This window comes from Lissotriton helveticus, chromosome 1_1, assembly GCF_964261635.1.
Source record: "Lissotriton helveticus chromosome 1_1, aLisHel1.1, whole genome shotgun sequence".
Taxonomy (NCBI): Eukaryota; Metazoa; Chordata; class Amphibia; order Caudata; family Salamandridae; genus Lissotriton; species Lissotriton helveticus.
This window is the reverse complement of record NC_136057.1, coordinates 1,401,731,457-1,401,757,582: the sequence shown is the minus strand read 5'-3', so window position 1 is coordinate 1,401,757,582 and position 26,126 is coordinate 1,401,731,457. Positions and strand designations below refer to the sequence as shown.

At 45.2% G+C, this 26,126-nt stretch overlaps 3 protein-coding genes across 36 annotated transcripts in view; 2 read left to right on the top strand and 1 right to left on the bottom strand.

Annotated features, from left to right (window-relative positions):
- NFIX (nuclear factor I X) overlaps window positions 1-5,314 on the top strand; it is a 5,476,577-nt gene extending 5,471,263 nt beyond the window's left edge. For all 32 annotated transcript variants that reach the window (XM_078684524.1, XM_078684487.1, XM_078684527.1 and 29 more), the window contains one exon: window positions 5,176-5,314. The gene's annotated coding sequence lies outside the window, so the exon portion shown is untranslated. The remainder of the gene's footprint in view (window positions 1-5,175) is intronic.
- The window catches only part of LYL1 (LYL1 basic helix-loop-helix family member), a 266,752-nt gene that overhangs the window by 212,724 nt on the left and 27,902 nt on the right, over window positions 1-26,126 (bottom strand). The window lies entirely within an intron of this gene.
- The window catches only part of ACP5 (acid phosphatase 5, tartrate resistant), a 589,255-nt gene continuing 568,349 nt past the window's right edge, over window positions 5,221-26,126 (top strand). The window contains exon 1 of one of the 3 annotated variants that reach the window (XM_078684666.1): window positions 5,221-5,359. The gene's annotated coding sequence lies outside the window, so the exon portion shown is untranslated. The remainder of the gene's footprint in view (window positions 5,360-26,126) is intronic. The other 2 variants (XM_078684647.1, XM_078684662.1) reach the window with 2 other exon arrangements.

The window sequence follows — 26,126 nt, the reverse complement described above, 5'->3', positions numbered from 1 at the left end:
GGGCATCAATATAATTCATTACACAATATAATTTTGAGGAATTAAACATGACTATCATCACACACTATCTCACTGGTGACCTTGGCATGTCTATAATCACACACTATTTCTTTTGGGACGTGGGCCTCAATTTAATCACACTATTGCTTTGTGAGGACTTGAACATTACTATAATTATACACTGTATATGCAGGGACATGAGCATGTCTATTATAAAAGATTTTTTCCGTAAGGAGACTTGAGCTTGACAATTATCATGCACTTTCTCTGCAGGTTTACAATCACCATCTCGTGGAAATGTGGGCATCCCTATTATCACACACTATCTCTTTGGGGCCTAGTCTACACTATAATCACATAACATCCATGCAGGACTTGAGCTTGACTTTAATAACACCCTATCTGTGCAGGCAACCGGACATCACTATAATATATTATCACTACAGGGACCTAAGCATATCTATAATAATACATCATCTGTCTGGGAACTTGACTATCATAACTTTCTATATGTGAGGACTTGAACATAACTATGATCTCTAACTATCTCTGTGGGGATTTGAACATAACTATAATCATACGATTTCTCTGAGGGGACTTTAACATGAATATAATCACACACTATCTCAATCAGGACTTTAATTGTAACTATAATTAAACACTTTATTTGTGGGGACCTGGGCATTAATGTAATGGCATACTATTTCTACATGAACATCAGTATGACTATCATCATACAATATTTCTACTGGGACTTGAATATGATTATCATAACACTTTCTATCTGGGTACTTGAATATAAATATTATGACACACTCTCTGCGGGGGACTTAAATATAACAATAATCACTAACCATCTCAGCGGGGACATGTCTATGTTTGTTTTGTGAATTTTTTTATCATGACTAATAATGCAACATCATTGTGGGGACTTGAGCATAAATATAATCACACACCATCACTGTGGGGACTTAAGCATAATAATCACACAATATCTCTGTGGGGACCTGGACATCCCTATAATTACACACTATCCCTGTGGGGACTTGAACATTACAATAATCACACACTATCTCTGTGGGGACTTGAACATTACAATAATCACACACTATCTCTGTGGGGACCTGGACATCCCTATAATTACACACTAGCTCTGTGGGGTCTTGAACATTACAATAATCACACACTATCTCTGTGGGGACCTGGACATCCCTATAATTACACACTAGCTCTGTGGGGTCTTGAACATTACAATAATCGCAAACTAACTCTGTGGGGAACTACGCCCTTCTATAATAACACACTATATTAGCAGGGTCTGCAGAATGACTGTCATTGTCCACTATCTGTAGGGGGACCTGTAGGGGGACATCAGCCAGACTATAACCATACATGATTATAATCAGACACTGTTTTGGAGGATTTTAGCATGTCTAAAATCACACTCTATCTATGTGAGAACCTGTGCATCCCTCTAATAACAAACTTATCTCATGTGACTTAAACATAACTAGCATCAAACACCATCTTTGTGGGGACTTAAGTATAAGTACAACCCACTTTTTCTATGCGGGAACTTGAACATAAATATAATCATACACTATGCCTATAGCAACTGAGAGTGACTATATTTAAACAAAATTTCAATATAATCACACATTATCTCTGCAGTGGCTTAAAAATGACTATCATCACAGACTCTCTCTGTCAGTTGTAGAACATAACTATAATATCATACCATATCTCTGGGAATTATTGTTGCACCGGCACACAAAAAAATTATGCCTAGTAATGAGATTGATGAAATGGAACTAGGGAATCTCAACTTGGCTTTCCGATCAGACCACATTGCAGGATCGTTGGCCTCTAAATTAATTCAATGTTGTGTTGTTTCCTTATTCCTAAACGTTTTTGAGCACTCAGTAACAGGCCAAATAACTGTAAATCCCTTTCCAGGGACTTCATATGCTATAGGCTTCTGCTGAAAAATACATTATCATCACAATCTATTTTCTGTCTGCTCGTAGGAAACAATGAGCTATTGACATATGACTAAACTATCATGTAATTTAAGTAGAGCATTGAAAAATTACAGTTAGCCATTTCTTTATGAAGACATTCAATCAAAAATAATAATTATTGAGTAAGTCCCCACAAGGATGGTAACACATGTTCAAGTCCCCATAATGATGGTTCTGTGCGCGCGATTAAAAACAATATATTTGCACATTTGAAGCAGGATCCTGTAATAGGAATTTTTTCTTAACATTTTTCTGTGATTGGCATATTTTTAAACAAATGGGAAAGGTTAGTCCCCACAAGGCAGGTGTTCACACATAGTCCCCACAAGGATGGTAACACGTGTATGTGTATGCGTGCTTGTGTGTGTGTAAGAGATTGAAAGGGCATGGAGTGAAAAGACAGCTATGAGAGGAAGGAGGATGTGCTATACAAGTAGTTGAGTGAGCATTTCAGAAAGATATGGGGATGAACAAAATGGCATTAGTGACTAACAGAAGGAGAGATGGCTGAGGAAAGTGGTGTGAAGGGGAGAACGAGAGTAACTGAGACACCGCAAAGACCACTACTCCTCCACAGACTTTAGCGTTGTTTAATTCACTGTCTCATGTTTCCGGAATTGAAAGACTTTCCATTATAATTATTCGCAACAAAATCATTCTTGTTACTAATATATCAGATACTACTAACAAGCATTGGTAAAGCCAATAGGTTTGGTCCTAGTTGCATGCTTGTTGTTGTGTGATATGTCTGGATGTAATACCAGAAAACTCACAGAGGCACCCAAATACTGGTCAGGTGACATTTAGTTCACGTGTTTTAAGCCACACCCGTAATTTCATAGGCCCTGCCTCTTGAAAAGGATTCATAGTTACGCTTTTTTGGTCAGTCCCATTTTAGAGACCCCACCTTCTTCATCGCACTTAAAGCACTGGCTCACAGTGCACTTAGGGCCTGCTCAGGGGCTCACCAATGTGATGCATGTGACGAACTTTGAAATGAATGAAGGTTGGGCACCGAGGATTGTTCAATAAAGTTGCAAGTATACAGAACACTGAAAACCCCTTCAGTTGTGTTATCATCATCAGGCAGAGGTGACAGAGTTGCCGACAGTTCTAAAGTGGGAACCTTTTCTTGTTCCTGTCATGTTTTACCTTACAACTACGAGTAAGATAGAAAGAAAGCGGGGTAAAGGAGTTAAAATACTTCACTGACCTTTTCTTAATTTCCAAAATGGTGTGAAGGAAGGTGATTGCAAATTCCTAATATGTACTGTGTGTATATAAACCACATCTAATGTGTGTTTGTTGGACAGGCCCCACGAAGGGCTCGCTCCCTCCCCGCATGACAGGGCCCAGACACCGGCTCTCCGGGGCCTACCCGCAGAAGCAACCCACAACCCGTCCCCTCCGGGACGCCTGCTCCCGGATATCTCTGTGTCACGGGCCCGGGCCCCCGGCAGCCCCATTGCCTGGCCCAGCCGCCATCTTGGACACTGCACCACGCGGCCCCGTGGCCTCAGCTCGACCCCAACCCTGGGCCCGGCCAGGCCCCGCCATCCCGGCACCACCATCCATCCAGGAGGTGAACGGACCACTTGGCCGGCTGATGGGAGAAAGAAGTGTCGATGGCTCTCCCCCGCCAGGTGCCGATCGCCCCCCAGCCTCCCCGGGTGCTGGCTCCACCCCCCTGCTGGGTGTCTGGACTCCCTCATCCCGGACCTCCCGACCTCCCAGTGCGAGGGTCCGGACATCAAAGGGCGCCAGACCTATAACTGAGGCAGCCCCAGAGCAGGAAGGCAGTTGTATCCTGGAGTCGAGAGACACCGAGAAGAACTCATCCTTGACGGACTGCTGGCGCTGCCGCAGCCCTGCCTTGTGAACTATTGTCCTGCCTGCTGGCGCCGCCGCGGCCTTCTGCAACCTTCATCCTCGTGGGACCTGCTGGCGCTGCCGCGGCCCGTTGTAACCGTCATCCTCGTTGGGACCTGCTGGCGCTGCCGCGGCCCGTTGCCACCTACGACCTCTTCGGGACCTGCTGGCGCTGCCGCGGTCTGACCCGTCCGAACGCCGAGCTCGAGGATTGTGAGCTACCACCGTTTCACCTCAGTGCCTGTAGGTACCAAGACTGTCCCGCTACCCCCTTTCCCTACTAGAGACTAGAATTGAGAGGATCATCGTGTCCTAATCTCCTTGTATCGCACTACCTTACTCAAAGAATTGCCTATAAAAGGTGTTAAGCTGACCTTCGTGTGGTGTCCATCTGTGGGGGGGAAGTTACTTGTCTGTACGATCGCTGGAGACGGCCCTCACTGGAGGCCTCTCCCCTTGTGCTCGGCCGACCCTCCAGGTCCCCGTCTAACAGTGTTCACTTCAGTCCTTGTATGGAGGCCCATTAACTATTTAAATATAACATATTTCTACCCCAGAAAAACTTTTGGTATTCGTGAGGACTTATCAACACTTTGCACATTCACTTTTGGGAGGACATATTTGCTAGAACAGGGCTTTTTCTGTTTGTTGCACTGCGTTCAGTCGTTTGCAGTTATACCATTAACTCTGACTATGTATGTGTTATTTTCTGTGTCAAGATGTGTTTATTTTTCTGGGTTGTTGAATTCTGGTCACTAGTTATTTAAGACCATTGGAATAGCTACCTCTTTGTGAGATTTTTTCATTTTTAAATTTAACCCCAAAAAAATTGTTTTTAATTTAATTTTATCTTTGCTCACAGAACCGCTGATGCTGAGTGCTCAGTTCCTCCTAATGTACACATTGTTAATTGTTACGTGATTCAGTGTAGCTACATTTGTTTTTGCTGCATGGAATAAATGTGGGGCTGTTCCATCATAGCTTCCTTCTGACGTTCTTCCATTTACACAGACCATGTTTATTTATTTAGGAACAATTGACTTGACATTTCAACCAGAAATGTCCTACATAAGGCCAATTGTGATACATAGCAAATTGTAGATGAGGTACGCGTGAATCGAACTGGTGATTGAGGCTCAGAACAAATATAACTAATTTGTGATGAAGAGATAGCAACACACCAACAAAAAGAAAACAAGAGAACAATAATGTAAAGTGTTGTAACATGGTAGACCTATTTAAAGTGTTCTCGCAGTGTGCTTTATTAATTATTCTATTCTTCCAGGCTCACGAGATGACATTTCAGAGTAGTTTTGAACACGTGCAGAGAAACTCTGATCTCTCAGCAGGGCAGTGAGTTCCAGTGATCTGGGCCTAGAAAACATAGAGATCGGAATACAGATGCCACACAAGCTGATTTGGGTGCAGCCAGCAAGTTCTGAGTAACAGATCATAAAGGATGTTTAAAGGTTAGTATGCTGTCAAGGGAAGCGTGAGAAGAGCCCTGCACAACTTTGTCTATGTTTGTTAATTATGTATGCTAGTCCTTTTTGTTAACTGAGTGCCAAAGGAAGTGGTGGGTGTTTGTCTGGGCAGGTTGTGGTGGCAAAGCTGAGAACCGTGTCCAATGGGTAGGAGGACTTTTGCAGATTCTAATTTACTAAGTGATGGTGTGTTTATTAGTGCCTTGGGGTGTAAAAAGGGAATAACAGGCATGTTTTTCTTATATTAAGTACCTGGCAGCATGCTGCTGTGGTGTTGGTTGTGATAAATTACTCCATACCACAGAAGGGTTAGAGAGATGTCAGGTTTTTTGGCTGAAGAGCAGAAAGTAAAGATGCCAGATGAAAATGGATATAACTAGGTAGTAAGGTGTGTGCAGAGGAGGAGAGAAAGTAAGCGATCCCGTTTTAGGGGAGTTTAATATGAGCGCCCAGGGACTATCCGATGTCGCGTAGCAGTAAGGCAGTCAGTAATCCATGCACGTGGAAACAGGATGAGAAAGACGTTTTGTGTATCAACATTTGAAAGATGACAGGAAAAGATGAATGAGGAGTTCATGTCACCATGAAAGGTGGTGAAAATGGAGGATAGGAGTGGATCTATAATTGCCTGTTGAAGGACTTCAGCTGTTAGACGGGTCAGCTGTGATCTCTTGGCATCTCATGCTCTTGAGAAGGAGAGGTCTGCTAAATAGGAGTAAGACACCGGGACACATTCAGCAGCGCCTGTACGTTGTCTGCTTTCATTTCTAGTAGCAAGGGGCAGGCAGCGAGGGAGCTTTTTTATGTTCACCTCCAACTGGGCCTAAGTTAAGGGGCCATCGGGCCTCCTTTTGTCTGAATATCCTGACTGGAGTCGTCCTGGAACCTCACACTTAAATGTAAATGCCACGGAGGGGAAACAAAGGCACACAGGTTGTTATCTCTTCACAGGTACTTAAGAGAGCCATGCTTTTGCCTTTGTTCAGTGCCTGTATATAAGAGATGTATGCACCGTAAGAATGTCAGATGTGTTGGTCTGTCCCAGTATTTACTCAAATAACAATTTCAATAGCACTATCTTAGTTATTTTATAGCGCTACGCATCCCAATGCAGGGTGTCAGAGCTCTTTACAAAACATACACATTATACATTGACAATAATCAATGTTCAAGATCAGTTACATGAGACAGTGAGGGTTACAAGATGTAGGAGTCACATGTCCTTCATAACTCACTGTGCTATATTACAGGGATTCAACTATATGAACTGCAGGTAACAAAGGATCTCTGTGTACTTACCTGTCTACATAAAATAAGAATCTGTCATCTGCATGTTACATAAAGTGTTTTGCAGGTGACACATTGACCTTCTACACTAGTTTGATTCAAATCTGAGACTTCACAAAACACAGATCTCTCCAACAAATGTGTTCTCTTCCAGAGTTATCTCACCATTATTACTATTCCCTGAGATTTACTGGGCACCTTTACAGCAGATGCCTTAACCCCATAAAATATTTTAAGATGCAGACTTAACAGCCAGTTAAGCAGAACAGATCTACTGCCATGCTTCTCCTTGTTGCCAATTTCTTTGTGGCACGAATAAAAAAAATTATTGTATTAGTTGAGGCCCAGATTTTGCGTCAGGATTGCGCCACTTATTTGGCACATCCTCGACGCCAAATCTCATAATGCGCTTTAATATACTCATGATATACCTGATATACATATGTGTGAGGTCGTAATATCTGATGTCACTTCTTGTGATGTCACTTCCAGTGAGGTCACTTCCTGTGATGTCACGTGCAATGAGGCATGTTGTGACATCATGCGCTGTGATGGGACGCATCATGATTTCACTTGCATACTGCCTAACCTAGTTAGTCACCCCACTTCTGTTTTTTAGGACTTGTGTTCTGGGAAACATCAACAATGTTGTTTTCAGTAAGGGAAGTAAACAGCAGATTTAAAGCCGTGTGGGCAGGTTGCAGTTGAAACTCTTATTAAATATGTAGGTAAGGGAGAGAAGCACCTGGGAAGAGAGGGCCAAGGGTTTCATTATTTACGGGCGAGATGGGGCACATGAAGATTTAATACAACTTTGTTAGGGGATGAGCTTCATAGCTGAAGCAGGGGATTAATCAGATAAGGCATCAGAGTGGAGTTGGCATGAATGAAGTCAAGGAAGATAGAGGAGGAGCAATGAGCCAAGTAGGCACTTTGTCCCCGATTGTGCTGATTTTGTGTGAGAAGTATGTGCAAAGTCCTTGGCTGACAGAGAAGTTTGAGTGATGATTGTACGAAATAGGGAGACTAAGTTATTGATTGTATTTGACAGACCTTGGGCTGAGGTTGTGTGTGGAGGTGATATTTTGAAAGTAGGTGTACTTTGCATTGTCCAGTGCTAGAGAGAGGGTATTTGTCACTTCTTGCTAGATATCACAATTTTCTAGTCCTATTTGTCCCTCTGCTTGTTGAGTGCACTTATCCTAGTTTTCAGGAACCAAATGTCCTGTGTGATTCGAGATATGGACATAGAGGGAATATAGTTCAGGGAGTACAGGGAATAGTGTGTGTGAGAAACACATTGAAGGGTACTATTAAACTGGTCAAAGGGTGTGGTGTGCTGAAGTGGTGTACGGTTGTTGTGGAGTTGGTATAAGAAAGCAGGAAAAGAGTCAGGAGCATGTTTTCTTCTGAAGATGGTTTAGGGGTACATGGCTTGGGTGAAATAAATATTGACTACAAGTTGTATCTCATCATGGTCAGAAGGGGAAAAATTAGTAGTAGGAGGTAAGTGTATTGGAGACTAGTAAGGGGTCTAGTTGTTTGGGCGTGTGTGTGTGCGCATGCGTGTGTATGTGGTAATTATTGTCTAATCTGTTAATAAGTGGGCAAAGAGTGTTCTGTATTTGGATTCTGAAGTTTAGGTTGAAGTCAACAAGAAGGATGCGGGGGATGGAGAGATCAAACAGCTTGATTGAAGTGTCGAAGAATGTTAATATGAAAGGTGGGTGACTGAGGTGGAGTGAAATTCGAAGGTGGTGTAGCAGGTATTGTGGCTGATGCAGCAGTGAGTGGTTTCCTGAGCACTGTGGAAACTTTTTCAGGAGTCCCAGTGCAATCATGCATTATTAGGCTCATATTGTATCAATCAGAGCCTTTTACCACTGGTGTCAGGGGGTTAGCTATGGACCCAAAACTGAGCACCACGTATTCCCATTTAGTACTCTCAGGGTAGTGAAGTCGAGCGAACAATCCAAGACTTACTCAGGTAAGTGGTGTGGATTAGAGACTCAGGACTCAATAGAAACCAGGTGACAAATTATAATTCACTATCCAGCCAGTACCTTGGATGTTAAAAAAAGAAATGTACTTTAGCATTATAATATTGTTACACACAATAAAGAATCACTGTACACTGTCTAACAAGGGTGATTATTCTGGTACTTATGGGAGGAATACTTCAGTTTGCCCCAGTATTGGAACTTTCATAGATTCCCATGCTTTGTATCATTCCCCGTCGTCGGAATGGGAGCCTCGGTAGTATCACAACCATAGGAACAAAAGAGAAAAAATAGGCCTAGGCCTCATCTCATTTGTATCCTATCAACCTCTTTGTGTAAAAGAGACCAAACTCCTGTAAGGCCCAATCAGAATAGCCTCACCCCCTAGAACCTTCCTGAGAGAGCTCAGAGCCTCAGATTTTTCTACCGCACGTTGTGCTAGGGAGTCTCCACTGAGCTCTGCTCAGTTTTTTCCCAATCTTATTGGTTATTTCTTCAATTTTTCTACTGAAATCAAGACATGTCTGACAAGGAGAAGAAGGCCTTATTCAGGTCCTGTGCCTCTTGTGGGAAAAAACGACTTTTTGTGGAAGATAAGCATGACAACTGTATTTATTGCTTATACCCGGACCACAAGGCCACAGACTGCAAAATTTGTAGAACCTTCTCAACAAAGACACTTCGTGATAGAGAGGGTCGGCTTTTGACCTGGCTTCAAAAGATGAAGACTCGGAAGGAGGTGCTCTCATCAGATGAAGAGGATTCAACATCTCTAGCGTCCTCTCACAGATCCAGGAAGAGGGGTAGGTCTCCCCCTGGTTCTTCTTCAGCTGAGCCCCCTCTTAAGGCCCCTCATAAGATCTCTGACAGGTCTGAGAGGGCTGGTCCCCTTCAATCTCCTCACGTATGTGAAAAGGAGAGGCAGGGACAGGCTGCTGGATTGGTTACAGCCTCAAAGGACAAAAAGGAGGTTACTATCACTTCTCCTCTGTCCAAAAAAGAAAAAACCGGTGACAAATACTCTTCTGTCACTCCAGGAACCGGGCCGGAGAAAAAACAGCGTCCGTCGACGACAAAAACATAAGGTACGTCGACGACGATTGCTTCTGTGAAAATTCCTGCTGTTTCCTTAGCTCCGTCGACGGGCTCGTCGTCGGTAGCGATCTCCACGTCGACGACTTCGTCGTCATTCAAGGTTCCCGGTTCGTCGACGATAGCTTCTTCCACGTCGACGACGATGAGCTCCGGAAAGGTGCTGTCGACGCTGATGGTGATGACGACGAGTTCGTCTACGAAACCGTCGACGATCATTCCGTCGATGACCAAGATTTCATCGACGAAGGCCGCTGTACCATCGACGATTCCATCGACAATACCGTCGACGACTGCTGCACCGTCGACGACGGCTCCGTCGACGAGACCGTCGACGAGACCGTCGACGGGTCAAAAAGTGCATTTTCCACTGCAGAAGATGAAAATTACACCGGAAATGACGTCCCCGCGACGAGTTTTGTCGCATCCACCGACAATGCTTCTGGATGATGAGTCGGAGGAGGATGAGGATGAGGATGAGAGTGGCCATTATGGAGATGCCTACAGTCCCTCAGACTTGAATGTAAAATTGCAGGAGACTGACACGGAGGAATATTACAAGCATACAGGTGGCCAACAGTTGCATCAATATGATCCACAAGAGCGACGTCCACCTGGTTTAGGGCAGGACATGGTGGCCATGCCCGCCTCTCTAATCTCTGATCTACAGATGATGCTGCAGGACTATAGAAACAGGTTTCCTTCGGAACCTTCCATGCAGTCTGCGCAACCTCCACCTCAGGTGTTGCCACAAGCACAGCTAGTCATCGGTCTGCCTCCTTCGCCAGTGGTGCCCCTCACTCCACCACCGGTAATACCTATGGTCCGTTCCCGGACACCGGATCCTGAACCAGCCAATACTGTCCAGCAGGATACCTCTTCGGACGATGATGCTGTACAGGTGGATCCCTTGACTGATCCATTGCAGGACCCAGACTTGGATCAGGGTGACAGTGGGCTACAAGATCCAGATGCCACTGGTCGGGATACTTCTATCTCCCCTCCAGTTGATATAGGGGGGTTTCATAACCTGATGGAGAGAGTGCCAAAGAGGTTTGGACTGCCAATTACAAGAGAGGAGTCTGAATGTTTCCTCTATGACTTCAAGGAACAATACAGAAGATCGGTCAAGTCCATTCCCATAATTGAACATGTGTGGCAGGAAGGTATGAAAATCATGCAAAATCCAGCCACTGTTATTCCGGTTCTCCCCAGACTGGAAAATAAGTATAAGGCCCCAGAAGGCAGTCCAGCTTGTCTTCTTGGACAGCCGAAGCCTGATTCGGTGATCTCACAGGCCGCCCAAAGCAAGTCTAAGAACCTGTCGACACCTTTGACTACGCCTCCGGACAAGGACGGTAGGCGCCTGGATAACGTGGGGAAGAGGTTTTCTTCCATGGCCAGCTTAATTGTTAGAGCAGCAAATGCTCTCGCCATTTTAGGCAGATACGATCGCCAGATGTGGTGTGACATGGAACCGTTTGTGGAACAACTGCCAGACTCCACAAGGGATGAGGCCAAGAGAGTGTTGATGGAGGGAGAGAAATCCTCCTCTGAAGTTATCGACGGTGCTATGGATATAGCCTCCACGGCTTTTCGGGCCTTAGCAGGGTCAGCGGTGCTACGTCGCCAGGGCTGGTTGAGAGCCACCTGGTTTTGTCAAGAGGTCCAAAATAAGATCCTGGATCTCCCATTTGATGGAGAGATGCTTTTCGGTAAGCATGTTGATGATGCCCTGCAAAATATAAAAAAGGATACAGACACGGCGAAGTCTTTGGGATCACTCAACTACCGTAAGGTCCCATTTAAAGGCGCTCGTGGCAGAGGTTTCTCTTCGTATAGAGGCAACACCCAACAGAGATATTCCTCACAATCTTCGCAGTCTTATAAGACTCAATACTCAAATCAACGGCAGCGACAATCGGCGTCTTACTCTCGCCAACCTCCGCGAGGGCGTCAGAACCGTCAGGGACGTGACAACGCCAAGCGGCAATAGCGGCCTCCTGGCTCTACCTACTGTTCCTACCCTCCCAGTCACATCAGTGGGGGGCAGGATTTCCTTTTGTCTGAACAGCTGGAAGTGTATAACATCGGACCAGTGGGTCCTGAATATTGTACAGAGTGGCCATACGTTGGAATTCCAAGATCTTCCTCCAACAAGAGCTCCGGGCGCCAGCCGCACAAAACATCTGGGACTGCTCCATCTCGAAGCCCATCAATTGTTCCTCAAGGGAGCAATAGAACCGGTACCTCTCTCTCAGAGGGGCAGAGGTTTTTATTCCAGGTTCTTCCTGGTGCGGAAGACGGCAGAGACTTGGCGCCCCATACTAGACCTACGAGAGCTCAACACTTATCTCATCAAGCTCTCCTTCAGGATGGTCACTCTCCAAGAAATTCTTCCTCTTTTGAACCCAGGCGACTATTTGGCGTCTCTGGATTTGGAAGATGCGTATTTCCACATACCGATACACCCAGCTCACAGGCAATATCTGCGATTCACAGTGGGCAAGAGCTATTTCCAATTCAAGGTGCTTCCGTTTGGCCTTCGGTCTGCACCTTGGGTTTTCACCAAGGTGTTGGCACCAGTAGCAGCTTTTCTACGAAAACAGTCCCTGGAGGTCTTCCCTTACTTGGACGACTGGCTCGTCAAGGCTCCATCTTTCAAGGAAACCTCTCAAGCTGTTTCGACTTGCATTCAGTTGTTCAGTCACCTGGGCCTTCAGCTAAACAAACACAAGTCAGTTCTACAGCCCTCCAGAGCCACACGGTTCCTTGGGGCCATTTTGGACACCACGCTATGCACAGCTCGTCCTTCGGAAGAGCGTCAACAGAAGTTGATCGTATCAGCTCGCCAACTGTTCCACAAGAAATGCCTTTCAGTCCGTCAATACAAGTCCCTTCTCGGATCGATGTCATCCTGCATACCATTAATACCGCATTGCAGGCTGCGAATGCGTCCTCTGCAGGAAGAACTAGACAAACAATGGTGCCAAGCGGAGGGATCATTCAACGACAAGGTGTTGGTGACATCAGCAATGAGAAAGGCATGCGAATGGTGGCTAGTAAAAGACAATATCGCACAAGGTCTGACGTTCAGAATTTCACCATCCCCCCTGATCATGACCACGGATGCCTCTTTGGAAGGCTGGGGAGCAGTGCTCCGAGAGCTTCAAGTCAGCGGGCACTGGAGTCCAGAGCAGCGCCAGTGCCATATCAATTTTTTGGAGCTGACGGCCATTCGGTTGGCTTTGCAGGCTTTCCTTCCCAGAGTTCGCAATCATACAGGGATGTACGGCATTACGACGCGTACTGTTACAATACGTGCCGTTACAACGCGGTTTTTCAACGCAAGTCGTTACCACGACTTGCGTTGGAGGGGGTGCGGACTTAGGAATTTTTTAATTTACTATTCCAACACCAGCCTACGTACAGTAGGGAAGGTGTTGGATAGTAAATTAAAAAATTCCTTGTCCTGCAGTGCCCTCCAGCGCAAGTCGTGGTAACGACTTGCGTTGAAAAGACTGCGTTGTAATGGCACGGCGGTGTAACAGCCGCGTCGTGAAGGCTGTTCACCATCATACAGTGCTGGTCCGGACGGACAATACGACGGCCATGCACTATGTCAACAAGCAAGGGGGAACGAGGTCGCAAACTCTGTCCACGGAAGCTCAGAGGATCTGGGATTATGCGATTCTTATCAAAAACAATGAGAGGAGTATCCCCTATGAAGTTGAAGAACAGACGTATCTGGAGGGCAGGTTTTTTTGGCAAGAAGGAGAAAATTCATCCTTTTGTTTAAAACCCCTCACTCACCAACCTAGTGGTGACATGCTTCATCATCGGGGTCCACCTTGGCGTCCTAGCGACACCAAGGTGTGCTGCGACACCTGTACTACAGTGGAGCGGGTTGTGACTGTGGGTGTGAAAAGAATCAAAGATGTTAAAAATTGTCCTGGTTGTACTCAAAAATATAGTTTTAATTATAGAGCAACTGAACAATGTTTAAAAAAAAACACAGAATCCAATGTACTAAATAAGGGTCTAGGTTTTGTGCCCACTGCAGCCTTAGACAAGTTCAAATTACACTGCGAACTGGCCTCTTTCTTTCGGAAACTTAAACTGAAAGCATATTTTGAAAAAATCACCACCACTGATTCTGATGAAACCAAGAATGAAACGGGTCTCAGATTACGGTCTACCTTCACGCCCCCGCCACACTCGATCCCGGTGGAAATCAACACCTTCGAGCAAGCTGTGTTTAATGACATCGAAGCACTAGCAGTCACCAAACAATACCATAATAACAGCCAAGCGGAGAACAAAGCTATAGCTGACCTGAAAAACGATGACTCGATCATAATAAAACCAGCCGACAAAGGAGGGGGGCTGGTAATAATGAATAAGACCGACTACGACACCGAATGCCAACGTTTGCTGGGGGACAACACAAACTACAGAAGGCTAACAGCCGACCCCACTGAAGATCTAAGGACGGAAATAACCAACATGGTGGAAGCAGCAGAGGCCTCAGGCCACATCTCCAAACAAGAAGCGGACTTCCTCTGCAAAACAGAGGGTAAGATCCCCTATTTCTATGTGGTCCCTAAAATGCACAAAGGCAAGATCCCTCCACCTGGCAGACCAATCGTGTCAGGCATAGGTTCGCTCTTGGAACCTTTGTCACGCTTTTGTGACCACTTTCTTAAAACTATTGTACAAAATACTGCAACTTACCTGAGGGACACAAAAAGCCTATTGACAATGTTGGAAGACATCAGGATTGAACCGGACTACATCCTTGTGAGTCTAGATATAGAGAGCCTCTATACTAACATACCCCAAGACGCCACCATTGCTGTACTAAAGCAAACACTGGACAATTCTACATGGGAGTATAGAACACCCAAAGAGTTCATTATAGAGTGTGCAACTCTCGCTCTCAAAAGAAACTTTTTTGAACATGATGGCAAACTATATCTCCAAATAGGCGGGACATCTATGGGCAGTGTTTTTGCCCCCAGTGTGGCGGGCCTCTACGTGTATGATTTTGAGAAAAGATATATCATAACCACCAACAACCCCTACAGCAATCACATCAAATTTTGGAGACGGTACATAGACGACGTCTTCACTAACTGGCAAGGACCACAAGAAACTCTAATGGAATTCATCACGTGGCTAAACACCTGTGACCCGAACTTACGGTTCACACATTGTGTAGATAAAGACAAAATGGTCTTTCTTGACATTGAGATCGAAAGAGACAATGATAGGCTCAAGACTAAAACCCACTTCAAGCCCACGGCCAAAAACAATCTGCTGAGATTTGACAGTTTCCATCCCCGCCCCCTGAGGGAGAATCTACCCTATGGCCAGTATCTCAGGCTTAGGAGAAACTGCAGCGAACTAAAGGACTACAAAACCCAGGCAGAAGACCTAACGAATAAACTAACAAACCGGGGATACCCTGAAAAAATCACTAAGAGATGCCAGAAAAGGGCTAGAAATCAACCGCGACAAGCTCTGCTAGAGGACATACCTAGACCAGAGGAGGAGATTCCACTCACATGTGTCACCACATATAATGCGGTGTCCAATCAGGTGAGCAAAAGCATCAGGAAACATTGGTCTATACTGCACACGGGAAATCATAAGTGGGACAAGCCACTTTTTTCCTACAAAAAGGCACGTAGCCTAAAAGACACTTTGGTCAACACCAGACCCAATATGACTATGGCAACAACCCATCAAACCATCACCAACGCATGGGGTCTACCCCCAGTAACAGGACACTCCAGATGTGGTGACTGCAGCGTTTGCCACCTCACTAACAACACAAAAACAAGGTAAAATTTGGCAACAAAGGTCACACACAAACTGCAACAGCACGTTTGTCATCTATCTGATCCTATGCAGTTGTGACAAACCCTATGTAGGGATGACTACTAGAAAAGTCAAACAACGAATAGCAGAACATCGAAGTACAATCCGATGCAAGAAAACCAACACCAGGCTCACTGATCATTTCCTCACAGCACATCACACTCCCAACGATATGAGATGGACAGTGATTGAGCAAATCCAACCAGGCCCTAATGCACAAGCCCGACTGTTTGAAAAGGAGCAGCGATGGATTTATCGGCTTTCTTCTCATAAAATTGGGCTCAACGATAATATTCCATGGAACTCTGTGCTAAAATGAGATGCCATCGCCCCCTGTCGACCTGACCAGTGACAAGGAGCGCTCTACCCCGAACGCATAGATGCAACAAGATACCTTTAGTGTCTGTCCACGCTTTGCCCCATCGGGCCAATGTCATTGTGTGCCCCAACCTGGAATATGACTAGCCCATCGCCACATGCGCTGTCCAATCGCTCACCTCTATGCATAATGTGCCACTGGCTCACGCGCCACAACACATCTGTGTGTTAAGCCCCCACATGACCCAATACTGTTAAACACCTGTGTCAGCCTCACCTAAGACAATATTGAGTCATGCCCTCTAACGACCCAATATCGGTCAACAAACCAGTGTCTGCCTCACTCACATTTTAGAATACGTATTCCAATGTGTTCCTCCTTCAAATCACTAGCCTTTGTAATTTCACCACCCCCGTGTCCTCATGCTTCGATTTTCGTTACATGAGTAATTTTCCGAGCCACGCTGTTCACCAACAGCTCCGTGGCTCCACCTAACTTGTCCTGTGTTGTCATGCAACCTAACCTCCCGTCTGTTTACAAAGGGTAGCCTAGCTACCGTCAGCACGCCATTGCGCACTGCGAGCCCCGCCCCCAAACCAGCCCAGGCCGCGCCCCATCCCGGAAACGGCCAACTCCTCATTACCGCGACTTGCTGCCGGCGGAACCCATTAGCCGAGCAGAGGACGTTAGGAGTAGGTCTGATCTGATCTTTCCCGCCTGTAACTGTAAGTAGATCTTCTCTGTTAGCGCCCAGGTACACAAGTATGTACCGGGTCAACGAGGGAGTCACTGAGCTGCACAGAGATTTACAACGCCCGCGCTCTCTTTAATCTTTCAGAATATGTTACGTTTAAGGCATTGAACCTACGCCCTGCCCGTTGAAGCCCTGAGAGCTCATAATCGAGTAAGCCTTCATTCATACCATTTGAGCTCTAGTTTGTTCCTCAGTGTTACATGTGTGTTCGTTTTGTATGTTCACTAATTGTTATTCACTCACACTAATGAGTCAGATGCTGTCAAATGGATATAGCACTACCGAGATACCGCTATGCCTTAGATCACCCCACTGTATATTCACCTACCATGGCAGAGCATCCGCCCAGATATTCTCTATCCTGCTAGGAGCACAGGCACCACGTGATATCCACAATTCAGACAGTGCCATCCTTAGCTGAAGTCGTCATGCATTTTCCAATACTGGCACTAAAAATACTGCATGATCAGACTCACAAGTGCCGTGTTCACATCGCATGCAACCCGCGTGCACCAATTATTGGCATAGATGTTGATTAGTATCTCACTCCATCATCACGGTATCATGTTATTTGGAGATCAACCCCTTTTGGCACTATATTTCATTCCACTGAGACACTGCACGACGTTACAGGAGAGTAAGTTAACATTAAACCTGATTATGTTTACCCTCCTTTTTTCTCTCCTTACAGGTCTCTTTTTCACTCTTTCATCTGCTCACTTATTTTACTGAGCAGCATATACCACTGGCCGTTTTGCCAGTAGGTACACAGGGGATCAAGGCACGGGTGTGCTTTTTAGGGAGCACACACCCCCTGTCCACCTGTTTTTCTGGTCCTGATGAATACCGGGCAATTGCCCTTAAGGTAGAAACATGTTGACCACTCATCACATATAGAGATCCTTGGTCGTAACTTCCCTACCAGGATCTCGCCCTAGTTTTTTTTAAACATTGTTCAGTTGCTCTATAATTAAAACTATATTTTTGAGTACAACCAGGACAATTTTTAACATCTTTGATTCTTTTCACACCCACAGTCACAACCCGCTCCACTGTAGTACAGGTGTCGCAGCACACCTTGGTGTCGCTAGGACGCCAAGGTGGACCCCGATGATGAAGCATGTCACCACTAGGTTGGTGAGTGAGGGGTTTTAAACAAAAGGATGAATTTTCTCCTTCTTGCCAAAAAAACCTGCCCTCCAGATACGTCTGTTCTTCAACTTCATAGGGGATACTCCTCTCATTGTTTTTGATACATTTCCTCCCAGGGGAATAGGAGTGATCTCTAGTTCACTTCTGAGTGAACAAACTCCCTTACTCTCTCCTTTGATTGTAGCATTATGCGATTCTTCACAGCATCAGTCTGAGAGCCGAACACCTGGCAGGCTCGCTCAATGTCAAGGCGGATGCCCTGAGTCGCCAGACAGAGGTGACTCACGAATGGGAATTGAATCAGTCCATTCTGGATAGTGTGTTCTCGGTTTGGGGGACACCAACCATCGACCTTTTTGCCTCTCCGGTGAACGCCAAATGCCGGTTTTACGCAAGCAAAGTTCACCATCAGGGATCTCTGGGGAACGCCCTTTCGATGGCCTGGTACAGCGCATTCTTTTACGCTTTTCCTCCAATTCCCCTCATTCCTCGAGTACTCAGGAAAATGAAGGCGGAACCATGCAAGATGATTCTCATTGCAGGTTTACCATCCGGATCCGAAATCGCTACACTTGACAGCGTGGCTCCTGAACACAGAGAGTTCCGTCATCTGAATCTCTCCCAGGAATGTAGAGAAGTTTTGTCACAGGCTCGAGCACCGAGCACTAATAAAACTTACAAGGCAAAATGGAAGAGGTTCTGCCTATGGTGTCAAAGACAAGGTCTCCAACCTTACAAATCTCTGCCTCATCAACTATTGCCATATATTCTATCATTGGCTAAGTCTGGGTTGGCGCATTTGTCTGTGAAGGTACATCTTGCAGCCATATCAAGGTTTCGGCGTAGTTCTTCAGGCCCTTCCTTATGGTCCTCTAGGATTGTTAAACAATTCTTGAAAGGCTTGTTCCGGATGTATCCTCCAGTTCGGCCTCCTCCACCAGTTTGGCAGCTCAATCTTGTCCTGGCTCAACTCATTAAAGCTCAGTTTGAGCCGGTGCACAAGGTGGACGTGAAGTTCCTGTCTTGGAAACTTGCCCTCCTCTTAGCTCTTACATCAGCAAGAAGAGTTAGTGAGCTTCAAGCCCTCTCCATAGTGCATCCATTCCTTCAATTCAAAAAGGATGTTCTTTTTCTTCGCACCAATCCGAAGTTTATTCCGAAGGTGCCGTCTGAGTTCCACTTGAATGAACCTTTGATTTTAAAGTCTTTCTTTCCGCGCCCTTCTACGACTGCGGAACGCACATTACATTCTTTGGACGTTCAGAGATGCTTGAAATTCTACTTAGAACGCACACGACCCTTTCGGAAATCATCCCAGTTGTTTGTGTCCTACAGCGCACCACGGAAGGGGTTTCCTTTGGCAAAGAGTGGCATTTCCCGCTGGATCTCCAGTGCGATTCAATTCTGTCATCAGGAGGCGGGCAAGCCACTGGAGCGGAAGGTACGTGCACATTCCACAAGGTCTGTGGCATCGTCTGTGGCTCTTTTCTCTGGAGTCGCCATTAAAGACATTTGCAGGGCAGCAACGTGGAGCAGTAGTCATACCTTCACGAGACACTACTGCCTGGAATCTGCAGGACGAGACGATGCGGCTGTTGGTCAGGCAGTTCTGCGGAATCTGTTTCATTGAGAGGTGAGCTTTCCCTCCGATCCCTCCATCCTGGTGAGCACATTTTGTTTCTTGTTTGGCTATGCTATAAGTATTACTATATGATTATGTGATGCCATGTATCTACAAAATGTGTCTTGGTAATTTACTGCTAGCTACTCTGATACAAAGCATGGGAATCTATGAAAGTTCCAATACTAGGGCAAGAAAACAAGTTACTTACCTGTAACTTTGGTTCCCCAGTATTCGTAACTTTCATAGATTCCCATGCGCCCGCCCTCCTCCCCTGGGAAAGCTCGGTCTTTTTACAGAGATAGTGGCGGTTTACACAACGGCTACGAAAATCTGAGGCTCTGAGCTCTCTCAGGAAGGTTCTAGGGGGTGAGGCTATACTGATTGGTCCTTACAGGAGTTTGGTCTCTTTTACACAAAGAGGTTGATAGGATACAAATGAGATGAGGCCTAGGCCTATTTTTCCTCTTTTGTTCCTATGGTTGTGATACTACCGAGGCTCCCATTCCGACGACGGGGAATGATACAAAGCATGGGAATCTATGAAAGTTACCAATACTGGGGAACCAAAGTTACAGGTAAGTAACTTGTTTTCATACTACAGGACAGTCTTCATTGGTAAGGTATATTGGCCCTTGAGCTTGTGCTAGGGGAATATCACTGTGTTTTGATGGGGATAGTGCCTGTTTCTCTGGCCACTTGTGGTCATATTCAAATAATCAATTGGTTCAAGGTCTTGTACACCTCTTTCCTCCCTTTAGGAAGCAATGTCACTGTACCTTGTTTCTGTGCTGGTGGCAGAGTTCATAAAGTCCTTCTAAACGCTGCCTGTACATGTCACTGTTAGTAGCGGCTCTACCACTTCGGTGGTGTGTAACCGGCATGGCTCACTAATTGGGGTTGTAGCAGTCTTAGACTCAGCCCAGCCGATGAAGACTTTACAAACACTATTGCACTGTCTGTGACCCTTAAGTTAGAGCACCGTGCTCACCTTACAGTGTTGGATATAAAGTTTGACTAATTTGATTTACAAGTTTTAAAAGCATGCCTTTTCACTGCAGTCCACAAGCAGGTGGCGCTTTCTTGTCTTGCATACTGAAGAGCGAGGCAAACTAATTGTGTATTTTGTGCATTTGAATTTCTATTGTAGTTGAATAATATATTTATTTTTGCTATTGATTGCTCGTAATGGCAAATTATTGCTTTTTAAAATACTTTTTATTTATTTTATTCTTTCACAAAATGAAAAACATTTACACCAAAAACATGTTGATCCAGACTGTGCATACAAATAGCACTCAAAAGGGATATATTGATCTATGGATACCCAATCAGTGATATATGTGACCCTGTCACATTGGCCATTACCCCCTCACAAGTTCTGTGTGATAACTTGAGTGCCTACTTTTTTGACAAAATTAAGGACATCCACTAATCTATTTTATCTAATTCTCAAGATTGGTAATCTCATAAGCAATTCATTAATCCTTTAACTTTGCCTATTTCCCAAAATGTTACCCCGGATCAGTTGGTAGAGCTTAGAAATAAGATACAGTCTGGTTCCCCCAATGACCCTTGCCCCACTAGGATACAAAAAGATCTCCTGACACATTTTGCGGATATCTTTCTCACCCTTATCAACACCTCTCTAAAGCCAGGGGTGGTCCCACGCACCTTTAACCCCTTGCATGTGGCGCAAATTTTAGCGCTGGGCGGTATTCGGACAGCCCGGGTCCGTCCTCCGCACACGCCCACCGTGACCCGTGACGGCTCCCGGCTGTCACAAGCATGCAAGGGGTTAAAGAGGCTGTATTGGTCCCACTGCAAAAGAAAGTAGGGATAGATCCCAGTCTAATGAACAATTACAGACCAATATCACTCCTCCCATATCCGGCGAATATACTATAGGCACATGTTGTGAAACTCCTCTGTGCCTTCATGCAAGAAACTAGCCTCCTGGACGGCCATCAGGCTGGCTTCAGACCAGCACACTCCACTGAAGCAGTTATCCTGAGTGTAGTGGATGATCTGAAAGAGGGTGCAGCTAGGGGGTGCACACAGGCCCTGGTTTTATTAGACCTATCATCTGCATTCAACACAGTGGATCACACCATATTAGCGGATAGAAAGCCAGCGGCGGGCCTGAGGGACAAGGCTCAGGACTGAATGCTCTCATTCTTAGGGGATCGCATCCAGTCTGTTAGGCTGACCCCTTTCGCCTCAGCTTGGGTCAACGCCACTTGTGGTGTACCACAAGACTCATCTCTCTCCCCACACTTGTTCAACATCTATATATATTTCCCCTGATTCATCCTCTGCAAACCAGGGGAGTGAAGGTATATAACTATGCAGATGACATGCAGCTCCCGATTGATGAGACAGAGGAATCTAAGGAATTCTTCCAACACACTATGCTTTTCATTAAAGACTGGATGAGTCATAACTATTTCAAAATAAACTCGGATAAAACTGAGAGAGTTATCTCTAATAATAGACTCGATCAGTGGACTCCAGCACACTGGCCAGCTGCATTGGGCCGTCCACCCACCCTCAAAAATGTGGTTAAAAGTCTGGGGATTAAAATTGATTCTAAGCTATCCATGCATGAACAGATCAACCTGGTTACCTCCTCTGCGTTTACCATCAGAGGACCTTTAAGAAAATCAGGTAATTCTTCACCCGGGAAGCAAGCGCGGTTATCATGCTGGCCCTGATAATGTCCAGGCTGGATTATGCCAAAGCCATCTACTTAGTGTTCCATGCTAATCAGACCTGTAGGCTGCAGCTAATTCAAAACCAAGCGGCCAGGCAGGTCCTTCAGCAACCTAGACACTGTCACATCAAACCACTTCTGAAGCAATTACATTGGCTTCCGGTGACTCAATGGTCCATGTTTAAGACAGGCTGCATGGCCTTCAACTCACTTAGCGAGAGGGGCCCCAAATTCATTTCTGCTAAGATCTCAAGGTATCTACCCAAACGGAATCTCAGATTGACCACTATGTTTATGGCGAATATTCCAAGTTTCAAGCGCAAGAGAATGGGTGGCTCCCGCTTCTCTGTTCTCGGTCCTACTCTTTGGAACTCCCTGCCAATGGACATTAGACTAACATCTGAGTACATCAAATTCAGGAAACAACTGAAAACATGGTTGTTCACTCTAGCCTATTGTTAGTAGTCCTTAGGAAGCTTCTCCCTCCCCTTATAGCGCAAAGAGACCTTTTGGTATACATGCGCTTAACAAATTCCCTAAACATAAACATATTTGTTGGCAAGACAAGCCTCTTGGCACAATATCACCCATCTAACGGCCTGACCAAAATACAGAAGTGATAGTGCGCTCACAGCAAGAACGTCAAGTCTTTAATGACTCCTCAATGGCTCGCATATTTATATTAATTTCTGAGGAAATACTCTGGTTCCATATATCATCTGTGAAACTCCCAAGCATGGTTCCATGCCTTGAAGAGACCTCAACTTTGTGGGGCGTAATTGATTTCCCATTCCCTTGCAATGCCTGCCTTTGTCATCATGAGTCTCAGGGAGGCAGACCTCGTTAGGGATGCCTAAGAAATCCCTTGTGGTGTCTCTGGGACTCTGGTATCTAATAGGTAGAGTATTCATTTAATTTGCTATTGCATCCCAAAATGTCTGGGTAACGCTACATCAGCAGATTGTGTGTATTAATGTATCCTCCGCTTGTCCTCATTCTAGGCATCTGTCAGTATACTTGGGCTCATCTTGTACAGTCTGCTGTTTCAGTATCCTTTGTGTACAAATTTCAGTTGGATTAGTAGTAGGTGTAGATGTCGGCATGGGTCTTATAGCTACCTCTCTTGGGTGGATGAAGGTAATCTTCCAATGTACATCTTCCAATAAGCCAAGGTCCCTTTTCCTTGCATCTGTAGTATGGTGTAGGCCATCAGCATAGTACTTGTTAGGGTCTTACAGATGTCCACTATTGCTCCCCTGTTTAGTTTCTCTGAAAGAGCCCTCTGTTCCAACGGGCATGCCTATGGTAAGTTAGGACAGTGTATGTATGACACATGCAACTAGGGCATGCCTTAGGTGCACGTATTTACACTTCTGAGGTTAGGACGTCCTGCATCTACCTAAAGGAAGGTCTTCTTTACATCTTCCCCAAACACATCACCTGCTTTGGAGATGCCTACAGTATCCCATCTGCCGAAGCACTGCTGGTTGGGTACATCCTCCAACACCATGCCCACCCATTGTGTAGTCTCCCGCTTGCCCTCCCATGCTAGAGTGTGAATGTTGTGGTGTAATGGCGTAACAAGAGTAACTCAAAATTCCCAAAATTACGCAAATGACACCAGCCTCATTTCAATTTCACCTAGGCCTAGCTAATAGGCCCAATAGTACAGCTGTACGTTAGGCAGTGTAACACCACCAGCATAGACAGTTGTATATAGACAAACTATTGATGACCATTTTACACATGTGTTAAACCATGATGTTAGTGACTTGTATGAGGGTAAAAGAGGAGGCCATTTTACATTTTATTTCACCCAATATTAATATTTTTGAATGGTACCTCAGACCAGCAACAGGACACCTGACGTTCCTGATGCTTGATTCGGATTTAGAACTTGCAGCATTTATGTGTGGGTTCAAAGTCACAGCTGATGGTAATGATCATGTCTGGAGCCTACACCGACGCACAGTCGAAAGCAATGTTTATTAAGCGTAGATGCAATTAATGTAAGACAGAGTACAATAACTAGTAGCATTATAAACCACATGCGGTTACATTAATATAAGTAAAGCTCCATGGTCTTTATTTTTCTATTTGGGTACATAAATATAGTTGGAAAATAGTGTGTTGTCTGTCTGCACATATGTTTAACAATGCAGAAATACAGAAAGTTGGTCTTTTTTAAGTGGCTTTTCTTGCTGTCAGTGATGACTGAGAGTCCATCATCTGAGTAGACTGACAGAATGCTGAGTTTAAAAATGCGACATTTCCTTAAATACCGACTGGTGTCCATATGCCTTTTTACTACAATGCTGAAGAATATTGCTGTATTTAATGCTGCTTATAGTGCTAAAGACCGACAAGCCTCCAGATGAGAGAGTCCACACGTGAATAGAATTATTGGCGAAATAAATGAGGAAATCTACTTGATGAAACTTAAGTGTTTTAAAGAGTACAAAATCAACATGGATAAAATCTAAGAGATGACCAAAAAATAAATATTAATATATAGACACTAGTGATGCTAAAACAACAAATACCATAAAACCGTGAACTTAAATATAGGTAACTGGCACCTAGAAGGAAGCATTACTGGGCTAATTAGATCTGCTGTTTACAAGAAAGGGCCTGTAGTCCGTTCATCGCTTACCATATATTAGCATCACTGCCACTCTTCTTTGCTGACTCCTAATAGGCCTTAGCGGACCCTCAATCACTCCCTTTTCTGTCTCCAGTTCATAGCCCAATCACAGATTGACTAATCTTAATTAATGCCCATCCTCCACTGCTCGCCCTGTGATTGAGGTACTATTTGTTTTTTATTTGGCATTTTTATTATGGCCCAAACTCAACCCGACTCCAAGGTATTGGAGCGCTTTAGATTGCCACCAGTTACCCTACAAGTTAATTTTCATTTTTTAAGACACTGGGGACATTAAGTGATTTCCCAAAAATCACAAGAAGTGGGGTGGACGCAAAAACTCCAACTTTGTTCCCCAGTTCCGAAATTGGCCTTAACGCCATATCCTTCTTCTCACCCTCCCACCCACTCCTCCATTTTGTGTATAAATAAAGGGTGAGTACTGGACCCAAAAGGTTGTATTGGAGCCCCCGCCAACTGTGCCCAATGCGCGCGCGCTCTCTCTCTCTCGCCAAAAAATGCCACTTCACCTCACTCCACTCAATGCCAATCCATGTCACACAATGCCATTCAGTGCCACACAACGACACTCCAGTACAGTCCACACAATGCCAAAAAATTCCACTCCACACAATACCACTCCACACAATATCACTCTGCTCCACTACACACAATGTCACTCCACTCAACGCCACTCTACTCTACACAATGCCACTCTACTGCATGCCACACATTGCCATTCCTCACCACACAATGCCACTCCACACCACACAATGCCACTCTACTCAATGCTGCTCTACTCAATGCCTCCCCATACAGTGCCGCACTCCACACAGTGCTACTCCATTCCACTCCAATCCTCCAAAGCCAATACATCTCGCGGAGGCGAGATCTATTGGCCCTGTCCAGGCCTGTTTTTAGTTTGATAGAGTTTGAGCCATGCTTAACATTTAGTTCCCAATTTAGACGTGGAGGTACCACTGATAGACCACCGGTAAAGCATCTGCTGTTGATCAATCATCCTGGCAGCCCATGTCAAACAAAGATGCCCCTTTGATGGATCAGCCCTCCTAATGCAGATTTTCCAGGCCTAGGAGTGCCATGCAAGGCAAAGTTCGGGGGACCCAGGCAGGGAAAACCAACCATGGCACCTATGTGCACAGCAAAAGCTCCCTGTGCATCAATGCCATTGTTCTTTTTTTGTTTCAGGGAAAAAAAAACCTGTGTTCTGTTTTTTTCCTGGGAAAACAAGAAAAAATGGCAATGAGGCCCAGCATTAATTTTTCA